This window comes from Panulirus ornatus, chromosome 6, assembly GCF_036320965.1.
Source record: "Panulirus ornatus isolate Po-2019 chromosome 6, ASM3632096v1, whole genome shotgun sequence".
NCBI classification, from domain to species: domain Eukaryota; kingdom Metazoa; phylum Arthropoda; class Malacostraca; order Decapoda; family Palinuridae; genus Panulirus; species Panulirus ornatus.
This window is the reverse complement of record NC_092229.1, coordinates 14,796,612-14,821,925: the sequence shown is the minus strand read 5'-3', so window position 1 is coordinate 14,821,925 and position 25,314 is coordinate 14,796,612. Positions and strand designations below refer to the sequence as shown.

Sequence of the window (25,314 nt, the reverse complement as noted above, 5' to 3'; positions counted from 1 at the left end):
AAACCACTCCACAGTTAAACACCAACCTGCAAGTAGAAATAAAAAGCTTGCCCATGTAGAACACTTGAGAAACCTCTACTCTCAAAGTCCCCTTCCCCAAACAAATGTAATGCTGGCAAAACACATGCATACAGAAATATGCTGCCAAAATTAAACAGTTGCCCTTCCAATTCATTTGTAAACTCTACCCTTCAGACATATACCCATCAGAATCCTTACTACCCAGGCAAACACGAGTCACAGTTTACCATTTATACTTTGGACATTATCCTTACTTACAACACTACAAACACTGTTTCAGCATACGCTAAGACCCTTAATGACTGTAGACACACACACTCGCAACACACACAGCATTAACAATTCATGACTCCACCCCACCCCACAGGAAACAGCATTGCTGCCCCCGCCTCAGTAAGTAGCACCAGGAAAACGGACGAAAAAGGTCACATTTGTTCACACTCAGTCTCTAGCTGTCATGTGTAATGCACCAAAACCACAGCTACCCATCCACATCCAGGCCCCACAGACCTTTCCGTGGTTTACCCCAGACATTTCACATGTCCTGGTTCAGTCCGTTGATAGCAATTCCCCCCATTAAACCACATCATTTCAATTTACTCTACTCCTTACATGCCTCTCACCCTCCTGTATGTTAGGCCCTGATTGTTCAAAATCTTTTTCACTATCCTTCTACCTCCAATTTGGTCTCCTACTTCTTGTTCCCTCCACCTCTGACACATATCCTCTTTGTCAATCTTTCTTCTCTCATTCTCTCCATATGTCCAGACTGTTTCAACACACCCTCTTCTGCTTTCTCAACCACCCTCTTTTTATTACCACCTCTTCTGCTCTCTCAATCACCCTCTTTTTATTACCACACATCTCTCTTACCCTTTCATTACTTAATTGATTAAACCACCTCGCACCACACACTGTCCTCGAACATTTCATTTCCAACACTTCCACCCTCCTCAGACAACCCTATCTATAGCCCATGAATCGCAACCATATGATATTGTTGGAACTATTATTCCTTCAGACACACCCATTTTGCTTGTAGGGATAACATTCTCTCATTCCACACATTCTTCATCGCTCCCAGAACTTTGCCTCCTCCCCCACCATGTGACACTTCCACTTCTATGGTTCCATTCGCTGCCAAGTCCACTCCTAGATATCTAGAACACTTCACTTCCTCCAACCTTTCTTCATTCAAACTTACATCCCAATTAACATGTCCCTCAACCCTGCTGAACCTCATAACCTTGCTCTTATTCAAATTTACTCTCAACTTTCTCCTTTCACACACTTTTCCAAACTCAGTCACCAACTTCTGCAGTTTCCCACTTGAATTAGCTACCACTGCTATATCATCAGCGTTCAACAACTGACTCACTTCCCAGGCCCTCTCTTCCCCAACAGACTGCATATTTGCTCCTCTCTCCAAAACTCTTGTATTCAGTAACCTTCCTAACCACCCCATCCATAAACAAATTTAACAACCACAGGGACATCACACACCCCTGCTGCAGACAGACATTCACTGGGAACCAGTCACTCTCCTCTCTCCCTACTCATACACATCCCTTACATCCTTGATAAAAACTTTTCTCTGCTTCTAGCAGCTTACCTCCCATATATACTCCAAAGACATCCCAAGAAGCATCTCTATCAACTATATCATATGCGTTCTCTAGATCTATAAATGCTACATACAGATCCATGTGTTTTTCTAAATGTTTCTGGCACACATACTTCAAAGCAAGCACCTGATCCACACATCCTTTACCACTTCTGGAAGCACACTGCTCCTCCCCAATCTGATGTTCTGTACATGCCTTCACCCTCTCAATCAGTACCCTCCCATACAATTTTCCAGGAATATTTAACAAACTTATGCCTCTGTGATTTGAACACTTGCCTTTATCCCCTTTGCCTTTGTACTGTGACACTATACATGCATTCCGCCAATGCTGAGGCACTTCGCCACAGTCCATACATGCATTAAATATCCATACCAACCAACCAGTCAACAACACAGTCCCCCTCTTTCTTAAGAAATTCAACTGCATTACCATCCAAACATGTTGCCTTGCCTTATTTCATCTTCTACAAGGCTTTCTCCTCCTCCTCTCTCTTAACCAAACCATTCTCCTTGACCCTCTCACTTCACACACCACCCCCAAAAAACATCCAACATCTGCCACTCCATCATCAGACACATTTAACAAACCTTCAAAATACTCTCTCCTCACTTCATCACTACCTGTTATCACTTCCCCCCCCTCACTATTGTACCCATTTGTTCTCTTGCCCTTTGCACATTATTTACCTCCTTTCAAAACATCTTTTTATTCTCCCTAAAGTTTAATGATTCTCACCCCAACTCTCATTTGCCCTCTCTTCCAACCCTTGCACCTTCCTCCTGACCTCCTGCCACTCTCTTATACATTTCCAGTCATTTACACTCCTTCCTTGTAAGTATCATCCAATACCTCTTGTTTCTCTCTACTGGTACTTCCTCACACAAGTGTCCTTTTAAGCTTACTTACTCTCACCACCCTTCTCCCCAACAATCTTCCTTTTTGAAAACCTCTACAAATTCTCACTTTCCGCTCCACAAGATAGTGATCAGACATCCCTCCAGCTGCCCCTATCAGCTCATTAACATCCAAAAGTCTCCCTTCTACATGCCTATCAATTATCACGTAATCCAGTAATGCCCTTTGACCATCTCTCCTAACATACGTATACTTATATATATATATATCCTGGGGACGGGAGAAAGAATACTTCCCACGCATTCCTCACATGTCGTAGAAGGCGACTAAAGGGGGTGGAAGCAGGGGGCTGGAAACCCTCCGCTCCTTGTATTTTAACTTTCTAAAAGGGGAAACAGAAGAAGGAGTCACGCGGGGAGTGCTCATTTTCCTTGAAGGCTCAGATTGGGGTGTCTAAATGTGTGTGGATGTAACCAAGATGAGAAAAAAGGGGAGATAGGTAGTATGTTTGAGAAAAGGAACCTGGATGTTTTGGCTCTGAGTGAAACAAAGCTCAAGAGTAAAGGGGAAGAGTGGTTTGGGAACATCTTCGGAGTAAAGTCAGGGGTTAGTGAAAGGACAAGAGCAAGGGAAGGAATAGCACTACTCCTGAAACAGGAGTGGTGGGAGTATGTGATAGAGTGCAAGAAAGTAAACTCTCGATTGATATGGGTAAAACTGAAAGTAGATGGAGAGAGATGGGTGATTATTGGTGCATATGCACCTGGGCATGAGAAGAAATATCATGAGAGGCAAGTGTTTTGGGAGCAGCTGAGTGAGTGTGTTAGTAGTTTTGATGCATGAGACCAGGTTATAGTGATGGGTGATTTGAATGCAAAGGTGAGTATTGTGGCAGTTGAGGGAATAATTGGTGTACATGGGGTGTTCAGTATTGTAAATGGAAATGGTGAAGAGCTTGTAGATTTATGTGCTGAAAAAGGACTGGTGATTGGGAATACCTGGTTTAAAAAGAGAGATATACATAAGTATACGTATGTAAGTAGGAGAGATGGCCAGAGAGCGTTATTGGATTACGTGTTAATTGATAGGCGTGCAAAAGAGAGACTTTTGGATGTTAATGTGCTGAGAGGTGCAACTGGAGGGATGTCTGATCATTATCTTGCGGAGGCTAAGGTGAAGATTTGTAAAGGTTTTCAGAAAAGAAGAGAGAATGTTGGGGTGAAAAGAGTGGTGAGAATAAGTGAGCTTGGGAAGGAGACTTGTGTGAAGAAGTACCAGGACAGACTGAGTACAGAATGGAAAAAGGTGAGAACAAAGGATGTAAGAAGAGTGGGGGAGGAATGGGATGTATTTAGGGAATCAGTGATGGCTTACGCAAAAGATGCTTGTGGCATGAGAAGCGTGGGAGGTGGGCACATGAAATAACCACCCCCTCCTCCCAAATGTGCGTGAGGTAGCGCTAGGAAAAGACAACAAAGGCCACATTCGTTCACACTCGGTCTCTAGCTGTCATGTAATAATGCACCGAAACCACAGCTCCCTTTCCACATCCAGGCCCCACAGAACTTTCCATGGTTTACCCCAGACGCTTCACATGCCCTGATTCAATCCATTGACAGCATGTCGACCTTGGTATACCACATCGTTCCAATTCACTCTATTCCTTGCACGCCTTTCACCCTCCTGCATGTTCAGACCCCGGTCACTCAAAATCTTATTCACTCCATCTTTCCACCTCCAAATTGGTCTCCCACTTCTCCTTGTTCCCTCCACCTCTGACACGTATGTCCTCTTGGTCAATCTTTCCTGGCTCATTCTCTCTATTTGACCAAACCATTTCAAAACACCCTCTTCTGCTCTCTCAACCACACTCTTTTTATTACCGCACATCTCTCTTACCCTATTATTACTTACTTGATCAAACCACCTCACACCACATATTGTCCTTAGACATCTCATTTCCAGCACATCCACCCTCCTCCGCACAACTCTATCCATAGCCCACGCCTTGCAACCATATAACATTGTTGGAACCACTATTCCTTCAGCCATACCCATTTTTGCTTTCCGAGATAATGTTCTCGACTTCCACACATTCTTCAACGCTCCCAGAACTTTCGTCCCCTCCCCCACCCTATGATTCACTTCCGCTTCCATGGTTTCATCCGCTGCCAAATCCACTCCAAGATATCTAAAACACTTCACTTCCTCCAGTTTTTCTCCGTTCAAACTTACCTCCCAATTGACTTGTCCCTCAACCCTACTGTACCTAATAACCTTGCTCTTATTCACATTTACTCTCAGCTTTCGTCCTTCACACTCTTTACCAAACTTAGTCACCAGCTTCTGCAGTTTCTCACACGAATCAGCCACCAGCGCTGTATCATCTGCGAACAACAACTGACTCACATCCCAAGCTCTCTCATCCACAACAGACTGCATACTTACCCCTCTTTCCAAAACTCTTGCATTCACCTCCCTAACAATCCCATCCATAAACAAATTAAACAACCACAAAGACATTACACACCCCAGCCGCAAACCAACATTCACTGAGAACCAATCACTTTTCTCTCTTCCTACACGTACACATGCCTTACATCCTCGATAAAAACTTCTCACTGCTTCTAACAACTTGCCTCCCTCACCATATATTCTTACTGCCTTCCACAGAGCATCTCTATCAACTCTGTCATATGCCTTCTCCAGATCCATAAATGCTACATACAAATCCATTTGCTTTTCCTAGTATTTCTTGCATACATTCTTCAAAGCAAACACCTGATCCACACATCCTCTACCACTTCTGAAACCACACTGCTCTTCCCCAATCTGATGCTCTGTACATGCTTTCACCCTCTCAATCAATACCCTTCCATATAATTTCCCAGGAATACTCAACAAACATTTATATTTATTTTTATTTATTATACTTTGTCGCTGTCTCCCGCGTTTGCGAGGTAGCGCAAGGAAACAGACGAAAGAAGTGGCCCAACCCCCCCCATACACATGTATATACATACGTCCACACACGCAAATATACATACCTACACAGCTTTCCATGGTTTACCCCAGACGCTTCACATGCCTTGATTCAATCCACTGACAGCACGTCAACCCCGGTATACCACATCGTTCCAATTCACTCTATTCCTTGCCCTCCTGTCACCCTCCTGCATGTTCAGGCCCTGATCACACAAAATCTTTTTCACTCCATCTTTCCACCTCCAATTTGGTCTCCCTCTTCTCCTCGTTCCCTCCACCTCCGACACATATATCCTCTTGGTCAATCTTTCCTCACTCATTCTCTCCATGTGCCCAAACCACTTCAAAACACCCTCTTCTGCTCTCTCAACCACGCTCTTTTTATTTCCACACATCTCTCTTACCCTTACGTTACTCACTCGATCAAACCACCTCGCACCACACATTGTCCTCAAACATCTCATTTCCAGCACATCCATCCTCCTGCGCACAACTCTATCCATAGCCCACGCCTCGCAACCATACAACATTGTTGGAACCACTATTCCTTCAAACATACCCATTTTTGCTTTCCGAGATAATGTTCTCGACTTCCACACATTCTTCAAGGCCCCCAGAATTTTCGCCCCCTCCCCCACCCTATGATCTACTTCCGCTTCCATGGTTCCATCCGCTGCCAGATCCACTCCCAGATATCTAAAACACTTCACTTCCTCCAGTTTTTCTCCATTCAAACTTACCTCCCAATTGACTTGACCCTCAACCCTACTGTACCTAATAACCTTGCTCTTATTCACATTTACTCTTAACTTTCTTCTTTCACACACTTTACCAAACTGAGTCACCAGCTTCTGCAGTTTCTCACATGAATCAGCCACCAGCGCTGTATCATCAGCGAACAACAACTGACTCAACAAACATATCTCTGTAATTTGAGCACTCACTTTTATCCCCTTTGCCTTTGTACAGTGGCGCTATGCAAGCATTACGCCAATCCTCAGGCACCTCACCATGAGTCATACATACATTAAATAACTTTACCAACCAGTCAACAATACAATCACCCCCTTTTTTAATAGATTCCACTGCAATACCATCCAAACCCACTGCCTTGCCGGCTTTCATCTTCCGCTAAACTTTTACTACCTCTTCTCTGTTTACCAAATCATCCTCCCTAACCCTCTCACTTTGCACACCATCTCGACCAAAACACCCTATATCTGCCGCTCTATCATCAAACACATTCAACAAACCTTCAAAATACTCACTCCATCTCCTCACATCACCACTACTTGTTATTACCTCCCAATTTGTCCCCTTCACTGATGTTCCCATTTGTTCCCTTGTCTTACTTTATTTACCTCCTCCCAAAACATCTTTTTTTTCTTTCTTCTTTCATACCATTCACCATTTCCCGCGATAGCGAGGTAGCGTTAAGAACAGAGGACTGGGCCTTTGAGGGATTATCCTCACCTGGCCTCCTTCTCTGTTCCTTCCTTTGAGAAAAAAAAAAAAAAATAATGATACTCTGTCACCACAACTCTCATTTACCCTCTTTTTCACCTCTTGCACCTTTCTCTTGACCTCCTGCCTCTTTCTTTTATACATCTCCCAGTCATTTGCATTATTTTCCTACAAAAATTGTCCAAATGCCTCTCCCTTATCTTTCACTAATAATTTTACACTTTCATCCCACCATTCACTACCCTTTCTAATCTGCCTACCTTTCATGCTTCTCATGCCACAAGCGTCTTTTGCACAAGTCATCACTGTTTCCCTAAATACATCCCATTCCTCCCACTCTCCTTATGTCCTTTGGTCTCTCCTTTTCCCATTCTGTACTCAGTCTCTTCTGGTACTTTCTCACACAAGTCTGCTTCCCAAGCTCACTTACTCTCACCAGTCTCTTCACCCCCAACATTCTCTCTTCTTTTCTGAAAACCTCCACAAATCTTCACTTTCGCCTCCACGAGATAATGATCAGACATCCCTCCAGTTGCACCTCTCAGCACATTAACATTCAAAAGTCTCTCTTTCGTGCACCTGTCAATTAACACGTAATCCAATAATGCTCTCTAGCCATCTCTCCTACTTACATATGTATACTTGTGTATATATATCTTTTTAAACCAGGTATTCCCAATCACCAGTCCTTTTTCAGCACATAAATCTACAAGCTCTTCACCATTTCCATTTACTACACTGAACACCCTATGTACACCAATTATTCCCTCAACTGCCATATTACTCACCTTTGCATTCAATTCACCCATCACTATAACCCAGTCTTGTGCATCAAAACTACAAACACACTCACTCAGCTGCTCCCAAAACACTTGCCTATATTTATGTCTGTATATACACATATATACCTACATATTCATACTTGCTCATTTTTATCCGTTTCTGGCACCTCTGCAATGTCACCTACTGCATCTGCAAAGTATTGCCAGGAAACTTGTGAAGAAAAGCCCCATCTGCTTACATCCATTCTCTATCTGTCATGCATAATGCACCAAAACCACAGCTCCCTATCCACATCCAGACCCTTATGGATAGGGTAGAAAGAACACCACTCATATATCCCATGTGTATCATAGAAGGCATCTAAAAGGGCTGGAAGCAGGAGGCTGGAAATCCTCCCCTCCTGTACTAGTATTTCCAAAAGAAGGAAAAGAGAAAGAAGTCAAGTGTATTTTTGCCCTATGGCCTTTTTGTCTGTTTTTGGCACTACCTATATCGTTTCTGTTGATGAAAAGGAGTACAGTCCCATTAGAGAACTTCTCATACAAAAGAGTCAATTACTTCCCTGCTATTGGAAGTAGCACAGCCTTAAAGCTGTAGGAGCTCCTGGAAAAAGAGTCCTTGGGCAAAAATGGATGAAAAGATGAATATATATGAGTCAGCTGTGATGAGGGCATTCATTTGTCTGTGCCATCTCGGCTATTAATGTTAGAATAAAAGTTTGTTTAGTTTTTCTGGGTCATTGTGCCAACAAGGTTTGTGAGTTATAGTACAGACAAGAATTTTATATAGCAGCCTCCATGTTCCACTTAAAAAAAGTACTATACTGTAATTCTTTTGAACCCAAAATTTGCACTCAACCTTAACAAAGATGAAATACAAATTAATGTATGCCTTATAAAAGATTTGATCTCATCTGTTAACTGTTAAGAATGAAAATGTTTACATTTATGTGAAGCCATGAAAAGCAAGTTTTTAGAATGCTATATTACTGCTGACGGAAGCATTTTCTTGATATTTTCTGTTGCATATTTGTTTATCTTTTATACTAAAAGTGATTTGTTCTCATATCAACAACTAATATCAGTTCTTTCTGCTTATAGACTCTTCATTTGCATATTTTTTGTTTAACCATTCTGTTGGTACTTTGTAAACAGGTATAAGTGAGTGCTTAGTATTGAATAATGAAATATGTGGTTGTGAAACTTAATCTATTGCCAAAATTATCTAACAGGAAGAGAGAAAACTGTGAGTTTCTTCGATTAGATTCTGCCCTCAATGGGATATCATTTGTATTTAGAAGATTTAGAGTAGATGAAAATAGGACTTACAAAAGGCAAGAATTGATACCAAGATACTAAGAAAACATATTTGCTCATTGGGATATTGCATTGGTCATGAATTTCATTTAATTCCCTCAAAGTAGGTCTATCATGGGGTGTCACACATATGTTTCTAGTTTCATCTTGGTCAGCTTCATCAAATTTTTTGGAATGTATCACTGAGCAGAGACTGCCACAGAATACCCCCCACACAAGTCCATCACACATAAAACTTGAGTAGTAGTAGTAGGTTCATGGACAGACTGAGTAGATATGACAGATTTATTTACAGTCTACAAAGTCACTTAAAAAGGTAAACATCAATATCAGAAAAACAATGCCAAAAGCAAACCCTGAGAGACCATCGTTTATGATAAAGGTTCTGAGGACAGGTATTGGGAAAGGGTCTGAAGCCATTATCCAAACTTTTATGTCATTTTTCGATATGGCTTAAAAGGAGACTCAAATGAGACTGGTTAATTGAGTGGTACTTGTCATACAGTTTCACTGACATTGAAACGTGTCATCTAGTATTTGTACTGATGGATAACTTGAATCTAATAAAATTTTCATCCCAATGTTACCTTCATTCTGCCAATAATGGTTGATAAAATTTTTGCCTCCCATTTCTTCCTCTCTTCCTCTTACACAAACTGAAAGGAGGTATTTGATACAGCTGATAGTATTAGCAGCATTTAATCTGTTCTGTTAGTTGGACATTGAGCAAAGAAATATGGTAACAACATGTCCTCAAGAAATATGGCAACATGCAATACTAATGCAGCAGCATTGTAAGTCTTACATAAAGTAGTACCATGCCTTAATGAAAAGGTCTTCACTCTAGAATGATAAATCTTCAAATCCTACCCTACATATCCTAAGAAGAGTATCACTTTGTTCTTAATATTGTTTTTAATATTTTATTGCCAAAAACAGCTTAATTTAAATAAGAAAGATCTTATAGGAGAGTGATACATTGATGTAAGGATCTTTCTCTTCTGCAGATAAGTCTTCAAATCCTATCCTGTACCTTCCCAGAGAAGTACCTCTATAATTAATTTTAATGCTAAACACTAAGATGTAAAAAAAAATCGAATAATTAAGAAAAAACAATCATCATACATATTTCAAATGCTACATCTTGGATTGTTCACTAAGAAAATTGAGTTACTATCACATGAAGGTGTACACAACAAAAAAGTACACTGTGCTGCATGTTACATTAATGAAGAGCTCAACAAGAGGGTTCACTAATAAATGCATAAAGTCCAAATAACTGGGCATAATAAGGCTGCATGAAGCTCAATAAGCCTGCATGATGAGCTGGAGTATTGTTAATCAGCTTTTGGGAGCTGAAAAGTTTGAATCGACAATTTGTGTAAAAGCTTGAGTTTATTGAGGACTTAGCAACTGAGTTCCTCTTTCTTGAACTTGGTGACAACTCAGGAACTGAATATTTGTGGGGTCTAGAGTTTGGTAATGACTCAACATCTTGGTTTGTTGGAGTCAAAGTCTAGTGATAAATCAGTGACTGGGAGTATGGGTTCAGAATATAAGGGTAGCTCAAAAGAGAAGGAAAGTAACTGAACTTCACAATATATACAATGATAGTTCATCATCATTAACACAGAATGGGGTAATGGGTTGAAGTAGGTAAAAGAAAGCCATCTCCCAATGACAGTAACAAAATCAAAATTGTCTTAACAATTTCAAAAACTGTGTATATTATAAAACCAAATAATTCACCAAACGTTATAGTTGCATCATATGGATCCAACTCCATTTCTTGATATCAACTTTGGAAATATCACAGACAGTTCATTAAATTCCAATACATTGGATTATAATTTGTGTTTTCAGTAAAATACTATATAAATCTACCCATTTTATATAATATTACATTTTCAACCAAGTGAAAAATTATCTAAAGTCATTTTATGCAAATTATATCGTTATTATTTCTAAGATTTATTATAGTCTTAATCACTTCTTCCAGAATAAAAATTTTTGCACAGTCAACCCTGTGTGAGGGAATCTGCCATGTGTATATGAGTTGTGCATTAGCTAAGTAGAATTTAAATATATTCTCTCCAAAGGACCATTTTTAGATTCAAGACTAAGCAAAAACACACACATAAACACACACACATGGCATAGGCTAGGGTGTGTGTGCATACATACATACATACATTGGAGTAAAGACATGGTTTTTATATACAGGGCTAAGAGACGGGACAACATGAGTGTAAAACTTTCTCTTCAGACCACACGAATAGTAATCACACACACACACACACACACACACACACACACACACACACACACACACACACATATGCAGTGAAAGAGTTAGAAGATGCAAACTGTTGGCTGCAAATAAAGAAGGTCAGAAAAGAAATAGATGTAGTAAAATAAAAAGTCAAAAGCAAGAGCATACAAATCTTCTGTGGAAGGGATATAGGGACCTTAGCTGCCAGGGAACTTGAGAAGGTGTTAGAGAGTGCGAAATGAATAAAGAAAAATAAAGAAGGAGAATCAGAAGTGCTTCAAACAGAATATTGGTGACAAGGCAAGAGATGATCCAAAACTTTTCCATAAATTCAACAGGGATAATTTTATTTTAAGAGCACCTAATCAGGCATAGAGATTCAGTTGGTACAGCGCTACAGGATTGTGAAAAGATATGCAAGGAACTGAATCAGAAGCTCAATTGTTTTTACAGTGAAATAACTATAGCCCCAGCACCATTGAAAAGTGATAGTAGGTACATCATGGAAAGTACTATTACTACTGAAGACATAATCAGACCTTAAAAGGGGTTGACCCATGTAAGGCATATAGTTTTAATGAAGTTTATCCATATGTGCTGAAGTGTGTAGATACACTTAACAGGCTGTTTGAAATATTGTTCACTGTTTCATGGGATGAGTATGTAATGCCATGGGTATGGAAGAGGGTAAATATTATGTCTGTCTTTATGAAAAGGACGAAGAAATTGACCTTTCTCTTTATGCATATACTTAGTAAAACACTGAAAAAGATAATGAAAAAAAAAGCAGATAGATGACTGCTTGCAAAAAAAAACTCCCAAAGAGAGAGAACATGGATTCAGGGAAAGAAGGTCATATGTAACAAATCTCTTGAACTTCTATGAACAGGACAAAAAAAGTTGGATGATTGGCCAGTACATCTCTGGAATGCTAGAATGCATTTGATGCTTTATCATATAGGAGACTTCTACTAAAGATGGATCTTTAGGAAGATATAAAGAGATTATTTCGATGGAAGATAACAAAGGATATATGTCGAAGACTTCTCAAAATGGATTGAGGTCATTAGTGGCAAGCCACAGGATTCGAAATAGGTACCATTGGTCTTTATTTTTTTTATGTAAAGGACTCGCATCTGAATTTTTGTGGTTGGTGCTAGACTAACTTACAAGGAGGTCTAGACAAGTTTCAGAATTGGTATACGTGATTAATAGAATCCAACATGAGAAAATGTAAAGTAAAGAGGAAATGATGTTAAAAGAAAGCCTCAACATGTCATTTAGCTGGAGATAAGCAATGGGAATTTGTGTGAAGACTTGGGGATGATATTGTATCTGACTTGCTACCATAACTCCATCTCATGAGAATTTTTAAAGAGACAAACTCTTTGCTGACACATGTTAGGATTGCATGAAGTGCATAGATAAGGAAATAATTGGCAAACTATTGACGTTTTTTATTCACACATGTTCACCATTTCCCACCTGAGCTAGGAGTGCCACAAATAGAAACAGCCTCATTTACTCATATTTGCTCTCTAGCTGTCATATACAATGCACCAAAACCAGAGCTCACCATCCATAGCCAAGCATTATCGACCATTCCATAGTTTCCACCAATCATGTCATATGCCATGGTACAGCCCCCAAAACCAGAGCTCACCATCTACAGCCAAGCCCTACAAAACATTATATGGTTTCCCCTGACTGCTTCATATACCCTGGTTCTAGCCCATTGACAGCGTCACTCCTTGCATTCCACATAACTCAAATTCATTCTCTCATGCAAATCTCTTCACCTTGCTGATTGTTTGGGCAATGGTACCTCGAGGCTTCTTACACCATACCCAATCTCTTTCTTGGTCTCCTTCCCCTTGTTCCCACCACTTCCGACCAATAGATTCCTTAGTTGTCCTCTCTATATGTCCAAACATTTCAGCACACCCTGGTCAGCTTTTACATGAACAGTCCTTGTATGAGCAACCTCCCTAACATTACATGTTGTTATTAGATACTTCATTTCCAACACATCTGATGTCTTCCATTCTTTTACATTTAGGGCCCAAGACTTGTACCTATACAACACCACTAAGACTGCTATATCCTCAAAAATAGCATTTTTGCCTTATTAGACACTGAACCTTCCATCTAAGCACTCCGTAATGCAACCAGTACCTTATCCCTCTCTCCCACCCTGTGACTCGCTTTAGCTCCCATGAATACTCCCAGGTACCTCAAGCACTCTTCTCTTCCTGCAGGTTTTCCTAATTCAACTCAAACTCTTACTGTCCTGTCCTGCCTCCTTGCTACACCTCATTACTTTACTTTTGATCATATTAACTCTAATCTTACTCCCTCCTCACTTTTTCAAACCTAGACTTCTACTTCTGAAACTTCTGTATCAAGTCTCCTTCCTGAATATTATACATTTGCATTGTACAGTATATTAATCCAAAATTAGAATATAGTTCTCAAGTTTCATCACTATACTTAAGGAAGCACAAATAACTAATCTAGAGGATCTAGAGAAAGGCAAAAAAGATGGTGCCTGAATGAGAGCTGGGTTACAGTGAAATGTCAGAAACCATAGATTTGCCCATCATGGGAAAGGTAAGAGTAAAGGACAACTTGATCCTGACCTTCAAGTTTCTAAGCCAGTCTGACAGTGTCGACAGTGAACAATTTGAAAGATTCAAAGACAGAGGGTAGACAGGCCATAGCAGTTAGCTAAGTAAGAAACTTGTTTTACAAGATGTGAAGTATTTTTTTAATATGATTAGTGGATGAATGGAATAAACTTTGAGATATAATTATGAATGCTGAAAGTATACAAATGTTTGAAAATTCATATAGTAGTATAGGAATTTGTTATAGAAAGTTAGCTATAAGAGAGAAAGGAATGAGTGAAGTAAAATAAGAAAGGAGCAAACAGAATTTGTAAATATATTGGACAAGGTAAAGGAAACCTATCTTCCATATCTTCGGGCACAATTTATCACTTGAAGACCAAATAATCAGTGTAGAATTTAGAGGAAGAGATTGTTGAAACATGGGAGATAATTAGTGATGTGCTGAATAGGATCCAAGGAAGAAATAGGAAAGGGGTCATTGAAGGTAATGAGATTTTCAGGTAAGATATAACAAGGTTAGTGAAGGCTCTTGGCCTCTATAAGTTGTAATGACCTGATAAATCTCCCCATATATACTTGACATATTTACAGAAACACTTGACAAACCACTTAAGGTACTCTTCAGAAAATCAATGGAGATTAATCATTGTCAAAGAAGAGCCTGTTTCTAAAAAAGATAGGGAAAAGTGTGCTGAACTGCAGTGCACCGTAGTTCAGCACGCTTTACTCTTACCTTTTCCATGGTGAGCAAAATTATGGCTTCTGACATTTCATTGTAACTCAGGTTCATTCAGGCACCATCTTTGTTGTCCTGTGGATAAGTGTGGTCAGTAAAAACACTAGAAAATGTAATTGGAAAGCAATTAGAGATGCACTGTGGGTTTAAGTGAAACATGTCATGGATGATAAATTTTCTGGTATTTTATGACAATGAGCATTGGTCTAGATAAAAGGGATGGATGGGTGTACTGTTTGTTCTTGGACCACCAGAGGGTGTCTTATACTATCCCATACAAGAGGGTGGAAAAGAAATTGGATTTGTGGCAGGCATAAGAGGGAGACTTGAGGGAACACATTGATCTACTGGAGAAGGTTCAGCAATGGGTAACAAAAATTATCAGAAAAAGGAGAATTGAGCTACAAAGAAAGATTAGCAACTTGGGAATTATCTATATGGGAAGAGAGAGAGAGAGAGAGAGAGAGAGAGAACAGGAAGATATGGTAACAATATACTTTTTTCCGAATGGCATTGATCAAACAAATATAAATAACTTCATAATTAAGAATGAGATGTTGGTAAAAAGATGTAGGAAGAAAGAAGAATTAAGCGTTTGAATATGCAAAGAAATAATTCTGTAATAATAGACATTTAAATGGAAAATTGAAAGTGGCATATTATATGGAAAAGTTTTATGATAACTATATTAAAGGAAGTTTAAAAGATTGACTCTAAAAAACATTTTTTAATGTACAGCTCACTCATCACATTGCACAAATAGATAATCACAAATAAGTAACCACACATAAAGAGGTCAAACAGCAGGTACTGAAGACTGCTTCAAAGAATGGAATTGGACTACAAGGAAAGTGTAGCATCCATGGAATTATCCACACTCAGATAAAGAAGAGAGACAATGAGAACCTTCATGATTCTAAATTGGTTTAATCAGCTTGTGGATAAATAAGTCTATAGGAACAGAATGATGGATAAGTGGAACATGTAGGTGAAGGAGCAGTGAATGGCATGATAAATTTTAAGAATTGTGCAATAATGAAATGAGAGGATCAAGTGAGCTTGTGTTGCATATCTGATCATAAATGACCTGTTAAGCTAACAGGTTTGATCTCAGTTCTTAGTTTTGAGGGGTTCTGATGGCTATATTAGTTGTAAGAGCTGCTCAAAATGAGGTATTTGGTAGAGGAACATCCATCAATCATTCCTGTAAAGTTCTGGTTCCATATAATTAGTAGTTTCTTAAAAGAAAATTTTGAGATTTCATCCTTACAGAGACCATTTTGCCCTATTGAAGGTCAAATTAGATGATATAAGGAATTTGATAAAAGACTATCCATCTTTAAATTTTGGTTCAATCTGATAACTGGTTTCTAACATGATTTTTTAAGATTTTAGCCAGAGACAATGTTTTACTGTTGTGGCTGAAATAGGTCTTGAATCTGCATGAAATTAGAAATTTTGACAACAGAATGATTAAAGATCATTTCTACAAAGTTGTGACATAACTGACCCTATGGTTTCTGAGAAGACTGAAACGTGAAAAGTGTAGATGGATGACATGATGATAACTTGTTCACCAGGTGATCTAAAATAACAAGAGATTGGTTCCCATCTTCTACCCCATAATCCACAATAATTCATCCCATACATAAATACAAACAACCAGTTTATTCTTGATTGCCTTTCTTTCTCTAAAGAAGTAGTGTTAAGGACAAATAGACAGTGGTCTCATTCACATCCACCCAGTTTGTAGATATCTTTTGTAATATACTGAAACCTGATACTGTCATCCACAACTTTGTATGCCTTGGTTCAGCACAGTGATACCACAATGTCCCTCATATACCACATCCCTCTAACTCATTCTGTCCAATGCAATCCTCTTATCCTCCTGAATTTTCAGACCCTTCACTCTCTCCTTCCATCTTCTCCTCCTGCCTTCTACTACTTTTGACCAATTGATCCACATTTTAGTCTCTTCACTCATCGTCTCCATGCGATGAAAACATTACAGTATACTCTTATTGGCCTTCTCGATTAGATCGTGCTTCTCACCACACCTCTCCCTGACAATGTTATTCCTTACCCAGATAACTCATTTCACAACACATTTAATTCTAGCCCATACCACCTCTTCCTTTCTCTTTCCCTCATAGCCCAAGGATGACTTTCATACAACACTGTTAGAATCATAAAACCTTCAAAAATATCAATCTTTGCTCTTGCAGAAATTGACTTTTCCTTTCTCATGCCTGTTAGTGTACTCATGACCGTAGTCCCCCTTCCACTCTGTTACTGACTTCACTCCCCATAGGTCCATCTGTAGTCATGTCAACTCACAGATTTTTAAAGTATTCTTCTTCCTAGGCCTACCCATTCTAATTTACACTAAAACCATTCTGCATCATCTCTTGCTGAACCTCAGTACCTTACTTTTATTGACAATCACTTTCAACTTCCTCCTTTTACACACACTCCCAAACTCTGACTACTTTCTGCAATTTTTCTCTAGAATGTAAACCAGAGCTATGTTACCTATAAATAGCATCTGATTCACTTTCCATATCCCCCAAGCATACTGCAGACCTGCCTCTACTCTAAGACCCTTGAATCAAACTCCATCATCACCCTATTCATGAAAGGGTAAACTTCTATGGTGAAATCACACATCCCTGATGCAGAACCACCTTGACTGGAAACCACTCGCCCTTATCCTTTCCTAATTGCACACATGCTTTATTCATCCAGTAGGAACCCCAAAATGAATTTGATAACTTTCCATTCGCCAATATGTGTAAATTATTACTACGGACAGTTGTATCTGCCTTGGTATCAGGAGGTTTAGTGATGGCTGTGTAGTGAGCCAGCATTTCAGCGGTTGTCAGGTTGCACTCCTCTGACCCAGGTAGCTGTCTTGTCTTTCTGCCTCACCCACATGTGGACCACTGGCATTCTGTCTACAAACATACAATCACTCTTGGTCACATTTGACAACATTTAACTCGCACAGCTCACTCTTCATAACTTCATAACTCTAGATTTTCTTTTGAGCACTATGTTCGAGCTCTGCCTTTTGGCAAAAGGGTAGAAGCAATAGATAGAAGTAGTAGGTAGGAACATTTAGGTAGGAGCATTAGGTAGAAGTAGTGGTTGGAACATTAGGCAGGATCATTAGGTATAAGTAGTCAGTAGGATCATTAGGTAAGAGCCTCTGCAAACACTGCACTAGATTTGCCCTCTGCCTGTGGCCTATTAAGGGGCAAGCACTAAAGGCTAAGAGGCGGCGCTGGAGTTCACTGGTTATGGGGACACTATTGCCGTGGCCACCCCTTTAAGGGAGTTCCAGAATGAAACAGATATCAGAGATATAGATAGAGTGATAGATATTACTACCGGTGACATCAGAAAACAATATACGACTCCTATATGGGAAATGCTGCTTCCTTCAAACGTGAGTTGGAAACTTTTGATCATATTGCATATGTCAGTTGCCTGTGATGATCATTTACATATCATATGAACTGCAGTAAGACCTTAGAAATGAACAAACTGGGCATAGGCTGACAATGTGCGAGTGATATTTTGAGGCTGTTTGAATCTAACCCACCCCATGAAAATGCAGATAAAGTACATCACACAGGTAAATAGTATGATCTGTACAGTAGATTATAGGGTTAATGGTCTCCTTTATCATCATTCTCCTTTAGTAGTAATTAAACAGACACACAAAAAGTTATAAGGTTGAAGCACTGTAATGAGTTTTAGTCTTCCATCATAGGAATTGCTTCCCTAATTCATAAACCACCTTATATAAGCAAAATTCCTGTAAATGAGCTGCTGTTAAGGATTAATCATATTTATATTTGTACTGTGAAGGGAGGGAGATCTACACACGTGGGGTTGCATATCTTGAATTTTCTCTACCATCTTTTGAGTTTCATTACTTAGCTCATTTCATTTATTCACAATTGCAGTACTATAAAAGTACTGGATTACATCTGTCATAAATTTCTTAATTTCTTGCAGTGACCTGTAGGTGCTCTTTCATCTTCTATATGCCTCCTCATTGTCGAAATTGTTATATTATTCTAGAATTTGAAGGTTGAGACCAAGTCTTCCCTAATTCTTGTTTTGGTGGTGGTCATCTTCATAGTCTCTAAGCTGCCTTATTTCATGTGACATCTTTGTTTTCCTCCTCTGGACCTTCTCGATTATGTCTGTATGCATCTTAAAGTGAGGAGACCGAACTTGAAAGGCATATTCTAATCTAGGTCTGAAGTGTTTGAAATAGTGCATTAATCCTTCCCTTATCCTTGTACTGAAATGAATTGTGATACAAAACAGTATTATCCAGTATACAGTTTGTTTCCTTATCAATTCTTTTGATATAGAATTCTGGCAGTCATTTGGTACAATGCAATGTCCCTTTCAAACATAGATTGATTAACTCGTTTCCTTCTAGATAAGAATTTTAATTACTTTACATTTACTTAAGATGAACTTTGTCAACCTTACATCAAACCAGTGCTAGATCTTGACTGCATCTCATTACAAGTTATGCAGTCCTCGAAATTCCTTATTTTTCTTTGCCCTTAACATAATTCTCAAACGTGTTCCTACATGGACACTGTCCTCCTGGTTAGTCATTTATGTAGACGACCAAAGTAAAGGCCCTAAGACTGAGCCTGTCATGTGCTATTGGTGAACCCAGCCCATTTGGAAAAGGCTCATATATCTCAATGTCCTCTGTTTACCTCCACCAGTTGCAGAGAAAGATGTATGCTAAAACTGAAAACACCTCAATAAGGTAGATACAGAATTATCAAATGAAAGTCAACACTTAGAAATATAGTAAAAAGGCACCAAATGAAGATATATATATATATATATATATATATATATATATATATTTTTTTTTTTTTTTTTTTTTTATACTTTGTCGCTGTCTCCCGCGTTTGCGAGGTAGCGCAAGGAAACAGACGAAAGAAATGGCCCAACCCCCCCCATACACATGTACATACACACGTCCACACACGCAAATATACATACCTACACAGCTTTCCATGGTTTACCCCAGACGCTTCACATGCCCCGACTCAATCCACTGACAGCACGTCAACCCCTGTATACCACATCGCTCCAATTCACTCTATTCCTTGCCCTCCTTTCACCCTCCTGCATGTTCAGGCCCCGATCACACAAAATCTTTTTCACTCCATCTTTCCACCTCCAATTTGGTCTCCCTCTTCTCCTCGTTCCCTCCACCTCCGACACATATATCCTCTTGGTCAATCTTTCCTCACTCATTCTCTCCATGTGCCCAAACCACTTCAAAACACCCTCTTCTGCTCTCTCAACCACGCTCTTTTTATTTCCACACATCTCTCTTACCCTTACGTTACTTACTCGATCAAACCACCTCACACCACACATTGTCCTCAAACATCTCATTTCCAGCACGTCCATCCTCCTGCGCACAACTCTATCCATAGCCCACGCCTCGCAACCATACAACATTGTTGGAACCACTATTCCTTCAAACATACCCATTTTTGCTTTCCGAGATAATGTTCTCGACTTCCACACATTCTTCAAGGCTCCCAAAATTTTCGCCCCCTCCCCCACCCTATGATCCACTTCCGCTTCCATGGTTCCATCCGCTGACAGATCCACTCCCAGATATCTAAAACACTTCACTTCCTCCAGTTTTTCTCCATTCAAACTCACCTCCCAATTGACTTGAACCTCACCCCTACTGTACCTAATAACCTTGCTCTTATTCACATTTACTCTTAACTTTCTTCTTCCACACACTTTACCAAACTCAGTCACCAGCTTCTGCAGTTTCTCACAAGAATCAGCCACCAGCGCTGTATCATCAGCGAACAACAACTGACTCACTTCCCAAGCTCTCTCATCCCCAACAGACTTCATACTTGCCCCTCTTTCCAGGACTCTTGCATTTACCTCCCTAACAACCCCATCCATAAACAAATTAAACAACCATGGAGACATCACACACCCCTGTCGCAAACCTACATTTATATATATATATATATATATATATATATATATATATATATATATATGAATACTCAGCTTATTCAGTTCAATACTAGAACTAAAAAAATTACATAGAGAGACTACAAAAACATTCAAAAGAAGACAAGACTCACAGATGAAGACAGTAATAGAGGGGGGCTAGAATAGACAGTTACACCAGGGGATTAACCACCAGAAATAAACTTTACAAAACAAGCAAGATACACGATGAATGGAGTGGTAGTCCAGGGAAAACAACATCCAACACACATCTTGTGTGTTGAGTGCTACATGCTAGACCTACCACAAGGATAAAAATCTTGTTGTAGGTACTCATGGGTAGGAAGATAGGTACAATTATTAATCTAATTAAAGAGTCTGCCCCTTAAGCCTTCCTGAAAGTATACCAAACTCCTCTCTGGGATAGTCCAGGAACTAAGTGCTTAATACATCCATCTCTTGTTTGTAAAACAGAACTCAAATGTTAAAATCTAAAAGATTCGTGATACATGACCTCTTTCCTCAGAACCCATGTTAACTCTCACTTAGTTTTGCCTGTTCAAGCAAGCATACATAAGCTTTTCTCATCATTTAAAGACCTTATTCATTAGTAGTTTTTAAATCAGTGCAATTTTCTAGTCTCCTTTCTGAAAAGCATGAACAACATTTACTTTCTTCAACTCCCTTGGCAGTACAACTTCTTCCAACCATTTTTTGATCAAAATTTCCAGTGGCCTGTCATATGTTTCTTCATGCTCCTTGAGCACATGTAGAAACACTTCATTTAGTCCATGTTCCATGTAGAGACCAAGAACTTTCAATAGCCTTCTTATATCTTTTTTAATAAGTTGTGTCTTTCAAGCCCTCCCTGTCCCATCTCTGGTGTGGAAGTTGCAGTGACCTCACCACTAAAGAGTACACTTTCTAATTTAACAGTCTGTTCTGCAGACGTTATTATATCACCTTCATTGACTGTTCTTTCAGAATCCCTCATCCTGATTAGCTTTTTTACTCTGACAGTTTACCCCTGAAAAAATCAAGAGAATAATTTAAGACTGTTGCCTGCCTTGTCCACAAGTTTTGTGGGGCGTGGATGTGGAGAGGAGGCTGTGGTTTTGGTGCATTACACATGACAGCTAGAGACCGAGTGTGAACGAATGTGGCATTTGTTGTCTTTTTCTAGTGCTACCTCGTGTGTGCGCTGGGGGAGGGGGTTGCCATTTTCATGTGTGGTGGGATGGTGATGGGAATGGATGAAGGCGGCAAGTATTGATAGTACATGTGTATATAAGTATATGTTTGTGTATGTATATGTATGTATACATTGAAATGTATATACATCTGTATGTGGGTGGGTTGGGCCATTCTTTTGTCTGTTTCCTTGCACTTAATCGCCATCTCCTACGTCAGCAAGGTAGTGCAGGGAAACAGACGAGGAATGGCCCAACACACACACACACACACACACTTGTATATACATAAACTGCCATACACACACACAAACATACACAGAGATATACATATATACACAAGTACATATTCGTACTTGCATATTTTGCTTTGTCACTGTCTCCCGCATTAGCGAGGTAGCGCAAGGAAACAGACGAAAGAATGGTCCAACCCACCCACATACATGTGTATATACATACACGTCCACACACGCAAATATACGTACCTATACATCTCAACGTATACATAGATATTCATCTATTCCCATCACCACCCTGCCACACATGAAATAGCATTCCCCTCATCATACTTTTCAAATGCCGACTGGCAGTTGTTCATCTTTTCCAAAATGCATACTAATGCTTTTTTTCTTTTTGACATTCCTTATTAAATCAGATATCATTTTTCTAACCTTCTCTCTCTTCACTGCCAAAGGTACCCTTATACTAACCCTCCTATTACAGACTTCAGAGAACCTTCCAATTCATTGTTTTATAAACTGGCTGTGGAACTTCATTTTCAAATTTATGGTTTCAGAGAAACTGTAACTCCCTTTAGTGTCCCCAATTGTAAAATTCTCACATGCCCACACCCCACCTTCTGCATGCCACACACCTCAGCACATGTATGCATTCTTCCATATACAAGTCTGCTTACCCAAGAGGGGTCTTTCAGGCCAAATTAACCACTGACAGGAGATATATCCCCTTTTCTATCATTATGATATATGTTTCCTTAAAGATAAGGATACCAGTATACTTACACAAGGCTCCTTTTTAAGTATACATGATTACCACTCTATCTCAACCCATATTCCAACACTGTTCAGCACAGTAACTCAGTTTCTTGTTTATAATCATACACTAGATAAGTAATTGTGTATTCAGAATCAGCTTGTGGAATAACTTCAAGTAAATAGACTGACCAAATGAAAAGAAACATGTGTGATTATACTCTTTTATCACAGAAAAGGACTCTCTGTATAGAATATCACCCTCATCTCATTTTTTTATGAATATCACCCTTGAAATTTCAAGCATGTTGTTTTATGATTTGATTCAGCATTGCAACACTACAGTCAACTTCATTATAAGGAGAGCAAAGATCCAGTTCTCTCAAAATACACCTGATTCAATGAATATCATGGTGAAAGTAAAGAATTTTAATTCAAATGGTGCACACTACTACTAGCTATTTTTTATGACCCTGTGATATATCAGAAAAATTCTGTTTAACCATCTTGTAAAAGAACCTTGATCTGATTACTAACCAAGGAACTAGCACTCAAAGTAATGAATTAAATTTCCATGGCAGTATATTAATCCTTTAAGGACCCCAGCCATACAAATATGGTTTTTGGTGGTAGGACCCTATATGTCCTCTTTCCACCCACATTTAAATTAGAAGGCATGCTTTACTGGTATATATTGATGTCTTGGGTCACAAGCAACTCTATTCAGCTCTGGAAAAAATCCCAGTTTCAGTTACCAATGTAACACACTGGCTAACCCTATGGAGACCTTAGTCATACTTGTACAGGGGGTCTTTCCCTGCTATCATTTAACCCTAACATCCCACAAGATTATCCTTTCTAACTCTCAAAACTTACATATTTCCCAGTTTAAAAGCTGGATTTAACATAGTGGTTTCAAAGATATATGTGAAAAATGATATCAGATGTAATTTTTGTCCATTACTTTCATTGTAATAACATGTAGAAGCTTTGCAGATGTTTAGCGCAGTGCATTAGAAATTGTTAGAGTAAGGCCTGAGTCTTAAGTTAATTGCCACTGTACGTTTTATTATTTATTTTACCTATGCCAAAATTTCGAGTACTGGTTATTATCATTATGCTTTATCTTATACGACAGATCTTTTCATATTTTGATCAAAGTCATTCATTGATAATTGTCCCTAATGGTAGAACTATAAAAGTTTGTAGAATTACCAGTTATACCAGTCAGTTGCATTGTTGCCATGGTCAGGCAGGTGCTGGCAACACTGCCTTCACTTTTGATAGAAAAGCTTTTCCTGCCTCATCTTGATCAACTTTTAATGCTGAAAGAGTTGGTGTTCACAATATCACTGTCTACACATGATTCAAACACATATCGTTATCACCTGATAATTCAGGATCATCTTTGTTGTCCTAAGAAACTCATGTACATGTGCTCTCATTGGCTTAGCTGGAAGATGATTAACTGATTGACTGTGGGAAGAAATTATCATGCTCTGCCACCTCAGCACTATCCAGGCTTGGTGTGCTACATTGAAAATGAGGAGCAAAACTCACTGTCAAAATATCTGTGTAGAGGCATCATCCAGCTTGGATAAATATCTCTCTTGAGGTGTTAAGGGGTTAAATTGGAAGGCACACTTTATCAGTATGTAGAGTTGCCTTGGCAAGCAACTACAATTAGCACTGGGGAAGATTGCTAGTGTTTCAAGTACACAACACCTAACACTATTTAGTGGCTACTTGGGCACCAATGATAGTGATAATGATTTGGTAGATGTTGAACTGTTAGCAGTGGGAAAAGTTCTTTGCACATCAGTAATCCTCTGGTGGTGGCAGAGAAGACAAAGATGGATGAGTTAGCAAAAGGCAGTGAACTGTGTGATAAGCCGAGTGTGTGCTGCACACCAAGTTGAATGTCTGGAAAGCAACATATATGGATGATTTACCAGATTTTCCCCTTTTCTTAAACTTGTCTTGATTTTTCTCATTAAGTGAGGAGATTGAAATAATTTTTTAATATTTTGATAAACTTTGGTCCAGGCACACACTAAATTTTCAGGCCTCAGTCCTTTAAGGCTTTAAGTGATTTTTTTTCTTGTATACAGTTTTGATTCTAAAAAGGTCTATATAAATCCTTGAAAATGTTTTTTATGTCTTTCTTTCTCCATATAGAATAAACCTTAGGTTGTATTAGTGTTTGTTAGTGGCAGTCATATATGGAGGAAATATCAAGAATCTTATCTTATCCCCATCTTGAAGTTTCCCCTTGTAACTGAATTATAAGTCAAATGATATAGATCCACACTAGCATAAGTGTCTGATAGGTACTGTCTTGCCAAAACAACAGTATAGGCTTGGAAGTGGCACTAGAAGTTCACCACTTATAGACAGTCT

General features: G+C 39.2%; 1 protein-coding gene across 1 annotated transcript in view; it reads right to left on the bottom strand.

The window, feature by feature from the left end:
• Nucleotides 1-9,323: 9,323 nt before the first annotated feature.
• NANS (N-acetylneuraminic acid synthase) overlaps nucleotides 9,324-25,314 on the bottom strand; it is a 70,397-nt gene continuing 54,406 nt past the window's right edge. The window contains exon 8 of the mRNA XM_071662574.1: nucleotides 9,324-14,765. The gene's annotated coding sequence lies outside the window, so the exon portion shown is untranslated. The remainder of the gene's footprint in view (nucleotides 14,766-25,314) is intronic.